Genomic DNA, 16,829 nt, shown 5'->3' on the forward strand with positions numbered 1-16,829 from the left:
AGGCAGCAGGTGAAGGTACTTGTGAACACATGGGCTAGTTGAAATCAGCAGGGCCTGTGGCCTGTGTAACCAGGATCCTAACAGGAGGCCCAATGCCAACCCACGGCCCTTCTGCTAATTCGGCTGGAACCCGGGCGGCGAAGGAAGGGTAGCTGGGGATCACAAGCCCGCAAGACGCTCCACCTTCAAGACTGAAGGTGTAAAGATGTCCCTGGAACAGGGTGGGGCGAGGCTGGGGAGGCTAAGGTGCCCACAGCCCGTTGAGCGTTCTACAAAGGACAGAGGACATTTCCTCGGAACACCTTAACTCCCCTGTGGGGGACAAAGCACAGCCGCCCATCTGAGCTCAAGGAATCTGAACTAAAACATCAGCCTCCTCTCAGAAACTGCTATTTCTATTTATAATACTGGCACTTTTACTTCCCAGCTCCAGCGGCGGAGACCCTGCCACCCCTTCTCAGCAAGCGGGTCCCGTGTCCTTCAGCAATCCGGCACACGCACACCCTGGACCAGGTACGACGGGTGCACAGCTCCAGAAGCAGTGGGGTGTCCTGCTCTCCGGGGAAGCTGTTTCCTGAGGGATGCAGCCGAGCCAGCACGTCATCACACTGGTGTCACCTGCGTGGGAAGGTGGGCTCCAGGACAACCAAAAAGGCAGGGCCTCACTCGGGCCATGCTAGGCTAAGTGAGATAAACAGCCCCTCCCCGAGCAGCGCCTCCTCCCTTAGCTGCTTGTCCCGCGTGGGTTGGTGGCCGGCCTCTGCTCACTGAAGTCTCTCAGAGACCTAGAAAGACAGAACACCTACTGTCTCAAATAATGCCCATCACCAAGCCAGAGGGGAAGAGAAAACACACGAAGCGTGAGGTGGCTCTCAAAGCCGTGAGCCAGATGCGACACACATCACTTCCCCTCACTTCCCGTGTGCACAGCAAGTCACATGGCCACGCTGACCTCCAAACAGGAAAAGTGCAACCCTCGTGTCTGTCCATGGGGCGACCACAAGCATAGCTATTCATCACAGTGGGGGCAGTGGGTCGGGAGAGCATCCAGGACAAGCCCGAGGGAATGAGAGTCTGAACCTGGGGAGGAAGGCAGAGGGAATAATGCCCACCACTCGGGGCGGAATGTCCACATTCCTGGCTTCTCTGGGGGAACGCGGGCTGGTTGGTGGTGCTGTGCTCTGAATGTGAGGTGTTGCAGCAAACAGAGAACAGCAGGGGTGAGGTTTGAAAGATAGGAACCCGAATGCCATGCTGCGGGACGTGAATTTTCATTACTTTTATTATAAAAAAAACTAAATGGCAAAAGGAAAGCTCACCTTTGGTCACCCATGATGCACATTAAACATTCCGTACGAATCACCACATTTCATCCCCACGACTCTGAAACAGAGGGTATTGGGGGCCTTAATTATTTCCTGGGTGCGAACTGTCTGCCAGGCACTGATTCAGTGTTGATCCAGGTTTGGGGGCTCTAGACAACACCTCTAGCCTCCTACAATGTAATCTATTGAAACAGATTAAGCATTAAATAGATAAGTGTATAAAATCCATAATTAAAAGTCATGAAGAATACGTGAGGTTTAGAGAGGTTATTACCTTGCCCAAGGTGATCCTGCCATGAAGCACTGTGTCTGGCCCCACATCTCTCCCTGTGTTTAAGGGTCCTGAACTGAAATGCTAATACAGTAAGTAATGGGGACCCATGGGACGTTCTGCATCAGGGGGCAGGACAGGGACCTGATTAGGTTTTACAAAATTTGCTTGGGTCACAGGGAGGGATTAATAGAGAAATACTGCAGATTGCAGAGGATGGTTAAAAGTTACGGAGCTGGGAAGGAAAATAAAAGTGAAAGCAGATGAATACAAGATCTGTATTTCAGCTGAAGACAGCAGTAAAAGAGACATTATGAAACGGAGAAGGATCAATCGCGACTGCAACGTACAAACATGAGTGTAAGAGTTGCTCAAAGGCAAGGGAAACCAATCCGGGGTTACTGTATTCGATTAATTGCTGTCTTCACTGTGTCAAATATCTGTGTTCCTCTTGTTTCCTCTTCTGTAATTCTGACCTATGGGCATGTGACCCAAGTTTTTGGCTAATGGGACCTATAGGGGAATCTTTTTTTTTTTTTTTTTAAAGATTTTATTTATTTACTTGAGAGAGAGTGAGCAATCAGGGGGAGGCGGTGAGGGAGAGGGAGAAGCACACTCCCCTCTAAGCGGGGAGTCCAACTCAGGGCTCGATCCCAGGTCCCCGAGATCATGACCTGAGCTGAAGGCAGACGCTTTACTGACTGAGCCAGCCGGGCTTCCCGCTACAAGGGAATCTTGCACAGGCTTTTGAGAAAGATTTCCTTCCCTGATTAAAAGAAGAGAGTCTCCCCCCTCCGCCCCCCGCCACCTTGCTCTCTACCTAAATTAGAGCAGGATGATGAGAGAGGCCACCCGGGGACACCATGGCCCTCTCACTGCCTGGAGGGGATTAGCCAGAAGGAAGAGGCAGACTAGAAGGTAATACAGGGCTGGATCCTTAAGGCCATTCCTGCTTTTCAAATACAATCAGCCTGACCAGCACAAAAAGCTAACGGGTGCTACAAAGTACTGCATTATGGACGCGTAGTCCATACCAGGCTCCCAAACAGGTGTTTTACAGGCATTATATAATGTGATTCCCATCACAAAGGTCCGTGAGGACGTATAAATCCAGTGAACACGTAAGGCAAATAAGTTTAGAAAAACAAAATCATCTCCCCGAAGTCAAATAATATACTCCCTTCTGGAGCGGGGGGTGTCCTCTTGTGCCCAGAGTCACCATGAACTCCAGAGGATGCTCTCCCCTGGAGAAAGACTGAGGAGGATGGGCCCATCCCCACGGAAAGGGTTGGTTCCTATGCTGTGTGTAGACGGGGCTTAAAGACCAGAAGTGCATAGCCACTTCACAGGGAGCAACAGGACAGAAGAGATGCCCCCTGAAACCCTCTTTAGAAGAACTGATGCTTAATGAATGGAAATTTAAAACCAAACTAAGAGCAACAAAGCCCGTTGCAGTCAGAGGACCATGAGAGGCTCCATGGCCAGTCCCTCCACAAGATGGCACTGGGTCCCCTTGTCTTCCGTCTTTATCTGTGATTTTTGCTGTCACAGAATGGAGAGAGGCTGGAGCTTCACTTTTTATATCCCGTTCCCTGTTCTTCCCAGTGTCCCCATGACGGCTTTGCGTCCTTCCCTCAAGGCTGAGGACATTCAGTTGGGGTCCTGAGAAGCTCTGGGGAAAGGAGAGGGGGTGGCATTTACTTAAATGACAGCATGGGGATCTAGGCAGAGGCTCCTGAAGACTGAGCCTTTACAACACGTCGCGGTCTTCCATGTTCTTCGAACTCCTGTCTGTTTCTAATAGTTTCTCTGCTGGGGCTTCTCCTCCAATTCCTTTTTTCCCTTCCCTCTTGTTGGGGATCCCCCTCGTCTCTCTACTGGGTGCCTGTCCTAACAGCTCCTTCCATATCTTCTCTACACTGCAGCTTCTCATCTCTCGGCCCAGAAAATGGAGTAAGTTTTGCTTAAATTATATAAATTAAGGCAAGAGAAACAAAGAGCAAAAGACTCAGACGCTCTCCCATGAATATGACGTGTGGGATCAGTCCCGGTCTCTACACATGATACTGGTGTGCAATCGAGAGCTTATGGCTTTCTTCCGTCATCTTAATAACAGCATTCTTTTTTTTTTATTTTTTTATTTTTTTTTTTATTTTTTATTTTTTTATAAATTTTATTTCTTTTTTTTTTTTTTTTTTAAAGATTTTATTTATTTATTTGAGACAGAGAGAATGAGAGAGAGAGAGAGAGCACATGAGAGGGGGGAGGGTCAGAGGGAGAAGCAGACTCCCTGCTGAGCAGGGAGCCCGATGCGGGACTCGATCCCGGGACTCCAGGATCATGACCTGAGCCGAAGGCAGTCGCTTAACCAACTGAGCCACCCAGGCGCCCCAACATTCTTTTTTTTTTTTATAATGTTAACTATGATTCAGGCACCGTGGCAATGCTTGCCATACTCATTTGGTTCGATGTGCACTAAATGATCCTCTGTGATAATTTAAATTATGCCCATTTTGCAGATGTGGAGATGGAGGCTTAGTGAGGAGAAGTAGCTCGGCCCCTGCTGCGTGGCTGAGAAGCAGCACAGTGGATTCTAACCAGATCTCTGGCTGGGTAAGCCTGTGTGTAAGCAAGCTGCCGTCCTACCTACTTTCTGGTCCAGGCTGCACACAAACACACGGCTAGTGAGCAGCTCGGGTTAGATGAAGAGTTAGTAACGTGCTCTGCAACAGAAACTAATGATCTGGGCCTGAGCGATATCTCAGTACTGAAGAAAGCATAAGACTGCTTCGGAACATCCACAGAAGCCTTGTTAATTTAGTTCCCCACCAGGTTATTACCTAAAATGGAAACACAACATTTTCACTGCCATCCTCAGAACAACCTACTCCAGAAGGCTTAGGGGAGCTCTCTGACTCAATTTATCACCTGAGGTCACCTACTTGGAGGAACGAGTCTGGAAGGCCCCATAACAGTTTTATTAGCTTTGGATTCAGCAGATAAGGGAGCATTGCAGGTGCGGGTTTTCAAAGCACAAAGTTTCCTTCAGTGGCCTCAATGGAGGCCTCGTGTGGGTCTCGTCTTTGCAATCCCAGCCCCACAGGAACCTGCTCCAAGCAGTATTTGTGAAGAATAAGGCACTGTGTTGGTGGACTCGCCACTACGCCGGTGGCCTCACAGGGTAGAAACACCTTCTTACACAGGGTGTTGGGAATAATCCGGTGCACGCCATCACCACTTGGGAGAGAATCTGTCTCACTTATTAAATGCACTGAGAGATCTGGTTTGACCCGCAATTCTTTTGCGTCTTTGAGCAAACAAATAAGCCTCCTTTGATTTGATCAGATGCTTAGCTCACCAGAGAAAACAACCCGTCCGTCCTTTTCTCCTTGGACCACACCCCAGTCCAAGGTCAAGATTACATCACCATCAAGATTACTGTGCTCTCCCCTCTCTAACTTCCTAGAGTTATGGGACTTTCACCAAAGTAATCGCTCAGAACCGTCACCACAAGAATAGGAATGTTTAATAAAATACAGGACTTCCAGTTAAATTTAAATTTCATAAAACAATGAATAATTTCTTCACATTCAGTATCTGGGATACACCTGTACTAAAACATTACATGTCGTTTCTCTGAAATTCAAATTTAACTGGATGTCCTGTACTTTTACTTGTAAAATCTGGCAACACTATGCAAGAATATACGTTTCCTTGAGCATTATGCTAAGCATTTTATATTGGCAATCTCCTATACTTCTCATTAGAATGTTGACAAGACTGAAGCCCAGAAAATTGTCTATTTCTCAGGATGACACAGTCAGTAACGGGGAGATCAGAAATGCAAACAGATGTGAATTCAAAAGCCATGCTCTCTCTGCCACAAGGATAACTCCAAAATCTAATCCCAGAAATCTGTCACTGTCATCTTCTCCCTCCTTCCTATCCAGGACGCTGGGAAAAACCTGGTGTAAGACATAATTTAAATAAAGTGCTAGCACGTTTCCTTTTCCCGGAGGAAGCACCCAGCCTGTGCTCACTCCTCGCCACTGGAGTATTTATTTTTCTGAGCACAGCGAGGCAGGCATGCTTTTCATTTCAGCTGCATCTGCAATCACCTTTCTCCCGCTGTATTTAACTGCTGATACAGGACTCTGATTTACTCTCCTCAACTAAGGAGTGGAGACATTTACATAAAACAGCTTACTGCAGGGTGTACCTAATCTGCAGGAATTCTAGGGGAAATTCAACAAGACACAAAATGCACCTCGGAAAGTGCTGAAATGGAAGTTCTTGACGAATGAAAGGAGATGCGAATGTTTTAAATCTAAATATATTTCTTCGTTTATAGAAAATACGGGCTCCTCGGTCCTCCAGGGACTTAAAGAGTCTCCACCTTGAGCCATCTGCTCACGGCAGGTGGAGAATCTGTGGATCTGGGGTCTGCCGCCCTCCTTCTGAGGATCTAAGAAAAGTTGCCCAGACCTCAGTTTCTTTAAAAATGGAAATGAAGATGCTAAGAGTGCCCCATCTCCCTTGAAGGGCTAGGTATGAAAAGGAGAACATGGATATTATCACAGTAAACAGAAATAAGGAATTATCAGTTTCATTCTTCTCTTTTTTTTTAACTTTTTAAAAATTCTTTTGAAATCTTTTTCATTCTTTGCATGCCAGAGTGCTTTTGCATAGCCAAGATCTGCTAGGTGAAGGGGGACCCGTGTAAACGTGCTAGTTACTCACCTGCGCTGACCACATGGGAAATCCCTAACTGGGACAAATGAAGCCTCAGCGAGGGCTTGGTGGGGGCTCTACACATGTTGACTATGTCTTATCATCCTTCTCTGGCTCTTCTCTTCATGCCTCTCTCTTTCCTTAAATATTTCTTCCCCCACGAAGCCTTCCCTAGTTCCCCCAGACAGAAACGTTGCCTCTTGTTTCTATTCTGAGCAACCACTTGGAAGGAGGCACATTGTTCTAGGAGCTGGTGGGAGAAACACTGGTGTGGGTCCAGATGTCTGCTCGGCTAGGGCACCGGTTCTGACGGGGAGTCAGACAGGATAAGTAACAAGAAGACTGCGGAGAATCACTATGGCCACAAATCCTGCTATGAGAGAAAGAACTGCAATGAGAGGAAGAAACACAGTGATTCAGGGAGGTGTTCTCCAGGAAAGGCTGCCACTGACCCAGGCAGAGACCCAAGCACTGTGCCTTCACCACCTCGTATGCAAAAACGTACTAATTTATCTGACTGCCAGACTAACGATAAGTTCCTTAAGAACAAGACCCATTTTGTTTTTTCTTCTGCACAACCGCCCTCGGTGACACGAGTCAACATCAAAGCCTGGGACAATTTGGGGGAGGGTGTATCAGAGTTTCAAAGGGCACAAGTACGTTTCACACATAGAATCAATTTTTAAAATACTTCATTTTTGTGATGCAAAATGAGCTTTCGTAATAATACAAAATGTCATTGCCAGGTAAAGAAATTAAAGCTTCAAAATATCTTCACTGGTGATGGGGTCCCCGTTTCAACTAAGTAGAGCAGCACAGATGGAAACTCTTCGTACCACATATCAGATGCTCGATGAAAAAGGTGCTGCATGTCAGAGTTCTGTGTGCCCAAATTCAATAGTGAAGACAGCCCCACCCCCACCCCCACCCCAGGATGCTTGCTCACCTTAGTTACCTACTCTGTTGGGATCATTTATTAATGTCTTCCATGTTGGTCTACAATTTCCTTGAGGACTGGTCCTTGATGGGTTTTGTACAGTAATGGATTCCAGCACTTAATCCAGTGTCTGGCACGTGGTAGACACTCAATAAAGGGGCTCAGTAGTCGGTTTCATTAAAATTAAGAGAGCAGTCTATTATCAGAGGTTTACCTAAATAGCAACTCCGAGAATATAATCAAGGGTCCAAATGCCCACACGCAGAAATCTTTTATGTCAGATGGTGACATTTCACTTTGAATATGTTGAGTCAGAGACTGAACTCTGAGATCCCTGGCTACCTGCCTGAGGTTTTACCCCAGAACCCCGGATTTTCAGATGGCCTTCCCCTGATTTATCCTCAGCACATCGCTATCTAACATAGGACAGATCGTACTTATTTATTTCGCTTTCGTCTGTCCTGTCCGCTAGAAGCTAAGTACGATGGCAAGGATTTCCAGCTGTGTTATCCACTACGGTGTCACCCGCGAGCGGCACAATCCTCGTCCGCGGTCGGCACTCAGTACACATGTGTTAAAGATCTAAATGTGATCATTGCAACTGCCTCCTAAAACAGGGACAAGAACAGTACAAGCAAACGCTCCACAAACGTGAAGGTCAACTCACTGGATTGCTGTCTACACAGCACACCTAATACACCCTTGCCCCAACATTCCCGGGAACTGATTTCACTGAGTTTCATATTCTCACCCATTTCTTTCCTGTCCCCAGAAACCAGAGGCCATATACTGGAGGCCTGCAGGACGCATACAAGTCCTACCTACACAAGTGTTCTGCTTGGCCCACATGGTATTATTTCAAAATATTGACTTAGCTGCCGGCACTTAAAATTCAGTACATTCTACATATAATTGTGAACTTACAGCCCATCTTGGAAAGAAGGAAGGAAGGAAGGAAGGAAGGAAGGAAGAAAGGAAAGAAAGAAAGAAAGAAAGAAAGAAAGAAAGAAAGAAAGAAAGAAAGAAAGAAAGTCAGATGTGGCAGGACTGGGCCAGAGGTCCCACTGGCAACCGGATGTTGGGTCCCAGCTCTGGTGCAACCCCCTCTCCTTGTCCAGGCCCAGGCCCTAAGGCCTGTTTCACTCAGGCAGTGACTTGCCTGGCCACTGAAGGCATTTCGGTGTGCGACCCCTGCTGGAAAGCTACCAAAAAGCAGGTAGCATGGAGGAAAAAAAAAAAAGTAAAGATGCCAACTGGGATCTATTTCTGTTATGTTCAAGCTATTCCTCGGAAGAATAATGTATTCATTTTTTCTAGAACTCTGGTGGTACCACATAACTATTGACAAACTATGGCCCAGTAAATATTATTCTAACGGCCTGAAAAAGCTATGAGCTTAATTCCCTGTGGGTAGAGGAAGCTGAGAAAGCTTCATGCCAGAGGCAGGCCTGAGGATGGATCAGGAGAGGCTGTAGATCAGCTGGTTACAATTCTGGCTAACTCAAAGAGAAAAAGGAATTTACTTGAAGACTAAGGGTTACCTCTAGGAATTGAGGAGAAGCTGAAAATCCAGGTTTGTTAAAAGGGAAGGGATGAAGGGAACCTTAGTGTCAGGGAGCATGGCAGGATCATGCCATGGGAATAGAACCCAGGGGAAATCCTGACATATTCATGCTGTTGCTGACGCCACTTGATTCATGACTCAGGGTGGTAAATGAACACTTAGCTGTCCTTGCGTCCTTTAGCTAGTCCCTCAAGATGCCAGGTCCCAGGTGGGATCATCCTGAGCTTCAGTTCAGGGCCCAGAGAGATGAACAAGCAGAGAGAAAGCTCCACCTCCCACTGAGAAGTCCCTCCATGGGCACCTTCCAAAATGCAAAAGTCTACTATGGATAAGGAGGTTTTCAGGTAGTGATGGGAGGAATAGGGCGAGGCAAACAGTGCAGCGGAGCAGAATGGGAACAGACAGACCAGACCTCCAATCTGGAATCCTCTGTACCTTCAGAAAATCAGTTAACTTTTCTTCTGATCTGCAGATTCCAAATCTTAAAAATAGAAATCATGCCATCTGCCCGTGCACAACACAGGGTGGCTGTGAAGATTCTGTTCAATCATTCATTCACTTATTTCAAAAATACGGAGCCTTTACTAAGTGACCAGGCACTTAGCTAGGTCCTGGGGGCAAATTTGGAATGCTGAAAATGCAACAGAGAGCCGGTGCTTTATGCTGATGACAGATTTAGACAAGGGAGACCAAGGGCATCTCCTACAGCTGAGCATGTATCACTTTTCCCCAACTGATACACTCATCTGCAACTTTCTTCCTTTTCTGATTAATCAGTATCAGGGCCCTTCCTCCAAATAGATATAAATAGATACATAGATAAGACAGATATAGATAGATATAATTTAGGGCATATAAAATCCATGAAGTTAAAAAGAAAAAAAAAAAACCTCTAAAAAATTAACTCTGGGGGCGCCTGGGTGGTTCAGATGGTTAAGCGTCTGCCTTCGGCTCGGGTCATGATCCCAGGGTCCTGGGATCGAGCCCCGCATCGGGCTCCCTGCTCCGCGGGGAGCCTGCTTCTCCCTCTCCCACTCCCCCTGCTTGTGTTCCCTCTCTCGCTGTGTCTCTCTCTGTCAAATAAATAAAAATCTTTAAAAAAAAAAAAAAATTAACTCTGATCCTGAAAACAAAAAAAACCTAATCGTTCTGAGAAGCATTGAGGCCTGGTACTGATGGATTTCAGGTGATCACAAGGAGATACTGGCCCATTGTATGAAATCCTCTCCCCCATTTAATGTTTAGCATATGCAATTCACACAGACATACACAAATTCTAATTAAAATTAACATTAAAATAGACCAAATGAACTCTGCAGAGAAAGCCTGTTCAGTAGCCCTGAACTTTTTCCACCAGGGTTTTAGAATTGCCAAAATGCTCTTTACATATATTTTCTTACTGTCTCATAATAACCTTTTAGTCTCTATTTTTCAGAGGAAGAAGCTGAGAGATTCTTTCCCTTTTGCTTCAGGCCTGGGGCAAGAAGCTGGCTCCAAATCCAGCTAGCAGGCTCCCCAGCCTCCACACTTAGAAAGGGCAGCTTCACAGGAAGCACTAGGTCATTGCTGGAGTTGAAGGAAGATAAACCAAAGTGATGGGGAACAGCCGCCTTTTTTCCCAATGCCCACTGAAAAGTTACTATTTCCTATGTAGCCGCTATAACATTACTACTCTCCAGCTTCGCCTTCACCCCCTCCAAGACCGCAAGGACTCTGGCTTGGAGACAAGCCCTGCAACCTGCAGCCTGAGCCTTGACCCTGGGTACTGGCTCATCGCCATCAGGGCATCAATCCATTTTAGTGTTGCTCTCCCCAAACTCTAGCCTCAACAGAGAGAACAGGACTCAGTACTCACGGTGGGCATGTGCTACCCTGGGTAGAGGCCCTGGTGTAGGGGAAAGGCAGTCCATATTTCCAGCCCCTTCCAGGCACCATCAAATGGTGATTCAAGGTAAGAAAATCCTCCACATTGCTTTCCCTTCAAAGAGCTCTTTCAGGGCTTTTCCAGTAAGGCAGTTCCCTCTTTTGACAACAAAAGCGCAAGTCTCAACTGTATTGTGGAGTCCAAGTAAAGCGTTCCTGAACCTCTACACTGTGCAAAGCAGGACTTTAAGCTGGAGGACTCCTGGCTTCATAGTAGGGGTACCAATTACAGAGCTGAGAGCCCTGGGCTTTTCCTGATCCCATTTACAAGTTCAAGGTACCACTTTCTCACCAGTTTCCTAAGGGGAAAAAAAAAAAATTCCCATCTTAAAGCTACAGTGCATCCTACACCAGGCAGCTTCACCAATCCCCACTAAATGCTACTGTCCTAATTAACTGCTAGGACTTAGGAATGCTTAGTCACGAAGTTGTTGATGCCCCCCCTGCCCCCCGCCGAACTCAGCTGAGAGTTAGAGGGACCCACGGAAGCCCCGAAAGTCTCCTTGAGAAGCTGATCTTTTTCTTCCTAGCGCTGGAGAAAACCTTATGTAACACAATGGTCTATTTCAACATGTTACTTCTGCAATCCTATGGGAGTAAAAGAATGTAAGCCCTGGAAATACAAAGAGTAAAGCAGGGATTTGCAGCTGAAGCGTCCATCTCCTGGAATTTCAGGAGGTCAGGCTTATTCTAATTGCGCCCAATCTTTACTGAAAACGCTGAAAGCAAGAATAATTCCAAATGCCAAAGGATGGGCTTTAGAAATACAGGCAGGCAGAAGTTAGGTTATGTCCCCCTTCCCCCTTTTAAGACGGAATTCCTGGAATTAACCCTTGAGTGGCAGTTGGTAATTGCATTTCAATAAAATAAAGTGAGATGTGGCTGCAAAGCGCGAACGCAAGAGTTAGGACCCAAAGGATCATGCGTGCGCTCCTGCTGCAGCCACAAAAGCCGGCCAAGGAAGGCGCCCCAGACGCTAGGGACTCCTCCGGGGACCCGCTCCCCGGGCGAGCAGCGGGCTGCGCAGCCGAGCCCGTGGTGCCGGGGTTTCGAGAGCTCTGACTGCGGGAGGAGGAGCAGGTACACTCCATCCCCAATCCCTTGGCCATTCCTTGCAGCTGCTCTCTCTTAGCAGGGTACCGCTTTGGGGAGCGCAGTGTGAAGAGTGGATTTGGAGTCGCCTCCCCAGAATCCCCCCAAAAGCATCTTCCTGCAAGTAGTGGATAAAAATAGCCGCGGATAATGCTGGGGGAGGAGCGAGATGCGCTCAAGGCAAGGCAAGGCAAGGCAACGTCTGGTCCTGCACAGTGGAGACCAAAGGAGCGATGCAACCCCACTCCCAAAAGAGGGGCCTGGGTGTGCGAGGAAGCGCGGACGCCCGCCCGCGGAGGAGATGAAATGGAAGGCGCATAGCACCCGCACACAACAGCAGAGCGAAGCACACCCCACACCCGCGTCCTGAATCCCCGCTCCTGCTCTGCATCCTATTCCCGGTTCTAGAAGCCGGCCCTCCGGCTCCCGGGACAGGCTGGGGCCAGAAGGGCGAGCAGCGCGCGGTCAACCGTCTAGCTCGGAGAGCGCACCTGAAGACGTCAGGCTTGCCGAGTCTGCTCCCGGATCGGAGAGGGGGTCTACTAGCTCCCTCTGCGGGTGGGCGCCCCGCCTCCCCGCACCCTCATCTGCCGCCACCACCCAAGGTGCTCGAAATAGAAAGAGAGGCAGAAAAAAAAAAAAAAAATAGGTAAAAAGTAAAATGAAAACGCAGGACGGTGTAGAATTGGCATTCGGAAAAGAGGCTACCTACAGTTCATTGCCTTAATCTCTCTCCTCCCGAGCATCCCCACCCCTCGGGAGATGTCCCAAGTCTTCTCCACTCCGACAAAATGCAAAGGCAATCTAGACCTAGGTTTCCTCACCCGGGATGCTCTCTCGACCCACTGACTTCTGCTGACTGTATCCCTGCCCCAGTTCCCAGCCAGAGTGGTACCCGGGCTTCGCTGCGCGCTGCGCTCCGGCTGCCCCGCACCGTCCTAGGGAGATGCGGCGGGCAGGAGCGAGCCCGATTCTGCTGGGGGAGGATCCAATCCACAAAGTCAGAAATCCGAATACCTGTCCATTAAATACACACACACACACACACACACACACACACACACACACGAGTCCCTCGGGACTGGCAGAGCTGAAAGGGCAAAGCAGGAGGTGAGAAGGATGGAAAACCCCGGGTCTCTCCTTCCTTGTTCCCCCTACATCCACTCCACTTGCTCCAGCCTCGACTCACCTTGGGCTCTGCGTTCTCCCTAAATCCTGGACGCCAGGTGAGGGCACCCCGACGGTCCCCCGTCTTGCCACTCCCCAGGCTGGGCGGCCCCCGCCCCAAGCGCGCGGCACTCACCTGAGCAGCGCCGCGGTCGAGCCGGTCGGGCGCCCGAAGTCGGCTCTCGGGCTGAGCCATGGGCAGCGCCGCGGAGCACCGGCGGCCCGCGGAGCGAGCTTCGGGGCGCCTCGGAGCAGGCGGGCGAGGCAGGGGATGCGGGCACCCACGGAGACCCGGCAGTGGCGGCGGCTGGTGGCTGCCCGCGCGCCGGGGACTTTGCAGGCGGGAGGCTCGGCGATCAGTCCCGCGGAGGGGAGGAGCAGGAGGAGGAGCAGGAGCAGGAGGAGGGGACGGAGGAGGCCGGGCCCTAAGGGAGAGCGCGCGGGGCAGAGGAGGATCGCGAGCGCCCACTGCTGCCCGGCCCGCTCCGGTGCTGCCCTGAGTCGGGCCGGCTCGGTGTGGCCGCGCCGGGTTCTCGCCTCCCGCGGACAGGTCTCGGACGAGTTGATCTGGCCCAACGGCTCGGCGGCTCCTCGGGTTTCAGTCCTGGGGGAGGGGACCAGCGCGGCCGAGAGGGTGGGGCCGGTTGTGGGTTGGGTGATGCTGCCTCGGCCGCGAACCTGGGACGTCCTGTCTACTCCCTGTCCCCTGCAGGGGGAAGACTCGGTGCGAACTCGAGCCCACCTCTTCCCGCACTCTGCTACCCAGCAGGGTCCCCGGGGCTGCGCCCCTCCCACGTGCGTCCGCACGGCCAGTTTTCTTCCCGGCAGGTGACCCACCTTGGGTGCTGGTGCTCCCCGCGCCGCCCTGGAGGCCAAAGGAGCCATCTCCTGGAGCTCACACCGCTGCCCGGCCCGGACGCCAGCAGCCAGGCAGCTGGAGCCGGAATCCGCACGGGGAGCCGGCTCCGGAGCGTCCCGGGTCGCCATTGAACACATCCTCCCACTTCGGTTTCGCGCCCGGGAGTGGATGCAGATTTACTGGGAGAGCGCGGAGAATTCACCTCTGCTTTTGTTAGCACCCCAGGGTGGTAAACGCCAGCTCTGAAATGAAGCAGGTTTTCTCTGTCCCCTCCCCCTATCCTGTAGTTGGAGGTTTTGGGGGAGAACTCGACCAGCATCCAAGTAGTTCAACTTCAGATTTAAGATTTCCAGGGGCGTGGGGTTGGAATCTCCTTGCAGAGGCTGGATGGCCTGCTTACCTGCTTACCTGAGCCAAAGGAAGCGACCCTCAAAGGCAGGTCAGCAAACATGTTAGAAAGAAGGAAGGAGTGAGGAAAGAAGCAAGGAAAGAGAAAAGAAAACTGCCAAATGAACATCAAAGTAATTTATTTTAGGTGAGGTTTCAGTAGAGCTTCCATATCTTAAATATTGGAAGATAAATATTTGGAAGAATTTGACTTCATCATTTAATCTGTAATTAATTAAAAAAAAATCTGTCCATTAATTTTGCTTAGTTTAAAAATACTTTCCCGTTTATGGAATGGTTGCCATAGGAAATTGACCCCTTTACTCATGTGTTGTTACCTACTGCCCTTTAAGAAAGCAAAGCAATGACCAGCATTTCTGGCTATCTGATAAATCCAATAGCATCTGGGAGGCCAAGACCAAGACTTTTTTGGAAAATAAGCTTTTAGGGGTTTTTGTGACCCTGGCTACTTCTCTGAGCCAGCCTAATGTTGATATGTGTATTTTAGGTATATATATATATATATGTATATATATATATATATATATAATTTTTAAGTCACTTTAAAGCCCCACTTTGAAAAGCCTCAGCATTTAAATTTATATTAGCTTTAAAAGGAGTGCCCCCCCGCAAATCCTATGAAGCTGTGTAAAATCATGTAGGAGGTTGTGCAGGTCAAATGGTAGTCTGAGATAAACCCTTGCCAATTACTGGTATCCTTAAGCTCCTACCAGCAGCTAAGCCCTGTGCAGATCATGGGTTCTTCAAAATAGGGAGCAGCTTTGATGTTCTAAGTTGGTATGATTACTTTTCCTTGAGAGTTCAAAGTGCTTCTGTTGCATAGTCTGAATCTCACTACTCATTTGCCAGATGCAAAGGGAGGCTGGTAGTGATTCCATTAGCATGCTGGGAGCCAAAGGCAGGTTAACTGATCTGCCTGGTTCCCTACTACAAGTCCTGAAAAGGAATGAGAACCTTAGGCCCCAGCCCTGAGTCTCTGCTAGAAACTTCACTTGCAGGAAGCAACTCCAAGTAGATCTGGCAAGTGATTAAGAATTTGAGGACTGGATTTTTAGTTTCACTCATTTTTTAAAAATTTCAGCCAATGTTCATTGATCAATGATTAGCGTTCTTGTGTTTATAGATAAGTAAGAGAGTATTATTTGGCTCTTTTGTTCTTAGTTAGCTTTATGTCTCTGCCAAGACATTTGTCATTTCTCTTAAACAGCCTCCTCTGACCTCTTCTGGGCATGAGTTAAGTTTCCTAACCAGGCATTTATATACTACCAGAACTCGGTTCTGCTGTAACAACGCAAATATTGTATTGAAAATATCAGCTTAGAGATTTTGCTTACCCATAGATTAGAAATGCTTTGAGTAAGGGGACCATGCTGGGAACCACAGAGAACTCTGTGTTGTCTCCCCAGGACCTTGCATGGTGTCTGAAACATAGTATATTCCCTCAAGGACTGCTGGATTAGGCCAGATGTGTTTCCCTATCAGAGCTGTCAGTGTCAGAATGGAGGCTCACAAGAGACACAGTCGTGGTCCACTTGAAGATGGGCTGCCATTCGTATATGTGTGGCCTAAGACCCTCTTACTCAGTGTCATCAGCTAGAAAATGAAAGGGTTTTAATAGATGACCTGTAAGCTGCTAATATCATAAGATACCAGGGTCTTTGTTGAGCACCTAGTATGTGTTCAACACTATGCCAGATACTGAGCAAGAAGTGGACAGTGAAGACACCACCATGGCCCTCTGGGAGCAGGAAATCTTATCTCAAGGAGAAACCAGACTGACCCCCACCACCCAGCTTTACCAAAACTTATTGGCATCAGTTAAGCTGCAAACTATGTTCTGCAGAAGACAGAGGCTGAGGGAATAAAATGGAAACAAAAGCAAATGAGCTATGACTTCAACCAATAATTAGTAATAATACTGGCTGGGATTCATGCAAGGCTTTTGGGCCAGGTACTTGGGCAAGATGAATTACAGGGTGTGTACATTTTGTCCTTGTACCAGACCTCTTAGAAATTATGATTTCCTCATTTTTTTAAAGATTTTCTTTATTTGAGAGAGAGAGCACAAGCAGGGAGAGAGGGAGAAGGAAAAGCAGACTCCTCACTGAGCAGGGAGCCCGATGCAGAGCTTGATCCCAGGACCCTGGGATCATGACCTGAGCCAAACGCAGACGCTTAACTTACTGAGCCACCCAGGTGCCCCTTTGATTTCCTCATTTTACAAAAACAAAGGCACAGAAGTTTAAAGTCATGATAGGAGTGAGTGGGAGTAATTAGGGCACCGGGGTGGAGGTGATTTATCCAAGGCAGCTACCCTTCCAGTAAAAACTAGACTCCTAGTCTAGTGCTCTCTGTAATTAAATGGTTTGCTTATGTTTGCTTTTGTTATTTCTGTTTGCTTTCTTTCCCCCAAATATGTCATGGACTAAGGAGTTTAGAAGAAGGGGAGAGAGAAAAAGAGAGGTTTGCTTCTCCTGAAGATGTAGGATCCACAGTCCTTCTACCTGCCTGGGCTCAGTGTGATTTTATCTGTAACTCCTGCCTGTGGAGCT

The 16,829-nt window shown here is 48.5% G+C and overlaps 1 protein-coding gene across 3 annotated transcripts in view; it reads right to left on the reverse strand.

Moving 5' to 3' along the window:
- HS3ST1 (heparan sulfate-glucosamine 3-sulfotransferase 1) overlaps positions 1–13,354 on the reverse strand; it is a 29,850-nt gene extending 16,496 nt beyond the window's left edge. Inside the window, exons 1-2 of one of the 3 annotated variants that reach the window (XM_032399910.1) lie at positions 13,147–13,354; positions 1,320–1,383 (exon numbers count right to left, since the gene is read on the reverse strand). The gene's annotated coding sequence lies outside the window, so the exon portion shown is untranslated. Of the gene's footprint in view, positions 1–1,319; positions 2,133–13,146 lie in introns of those variants that run through there. The other 2 variants (XM_032399898.1, XM_032399905.1) reach the window with 2 other exon arrangements.
- Positions 13,355–16,829: the final 3,475 nt, after the last annotated feature.

The sequence above is a fragment of the Phoca vitulina genome, unplaced genomic scaffold (genome assembly GCF_004348235.1).
Source record: "Phoca vitulina isolate PV1807 unplaced genomic scaffold, GSC_HSeal_1.0 scaffold3, whole genome shotgun sequence".
Lineage (NCBI taxonomy): Eukaryota > Metazoa > Chordata > Mammalia > Carnivora > Phocidae > Phoca > Phoca vitulina.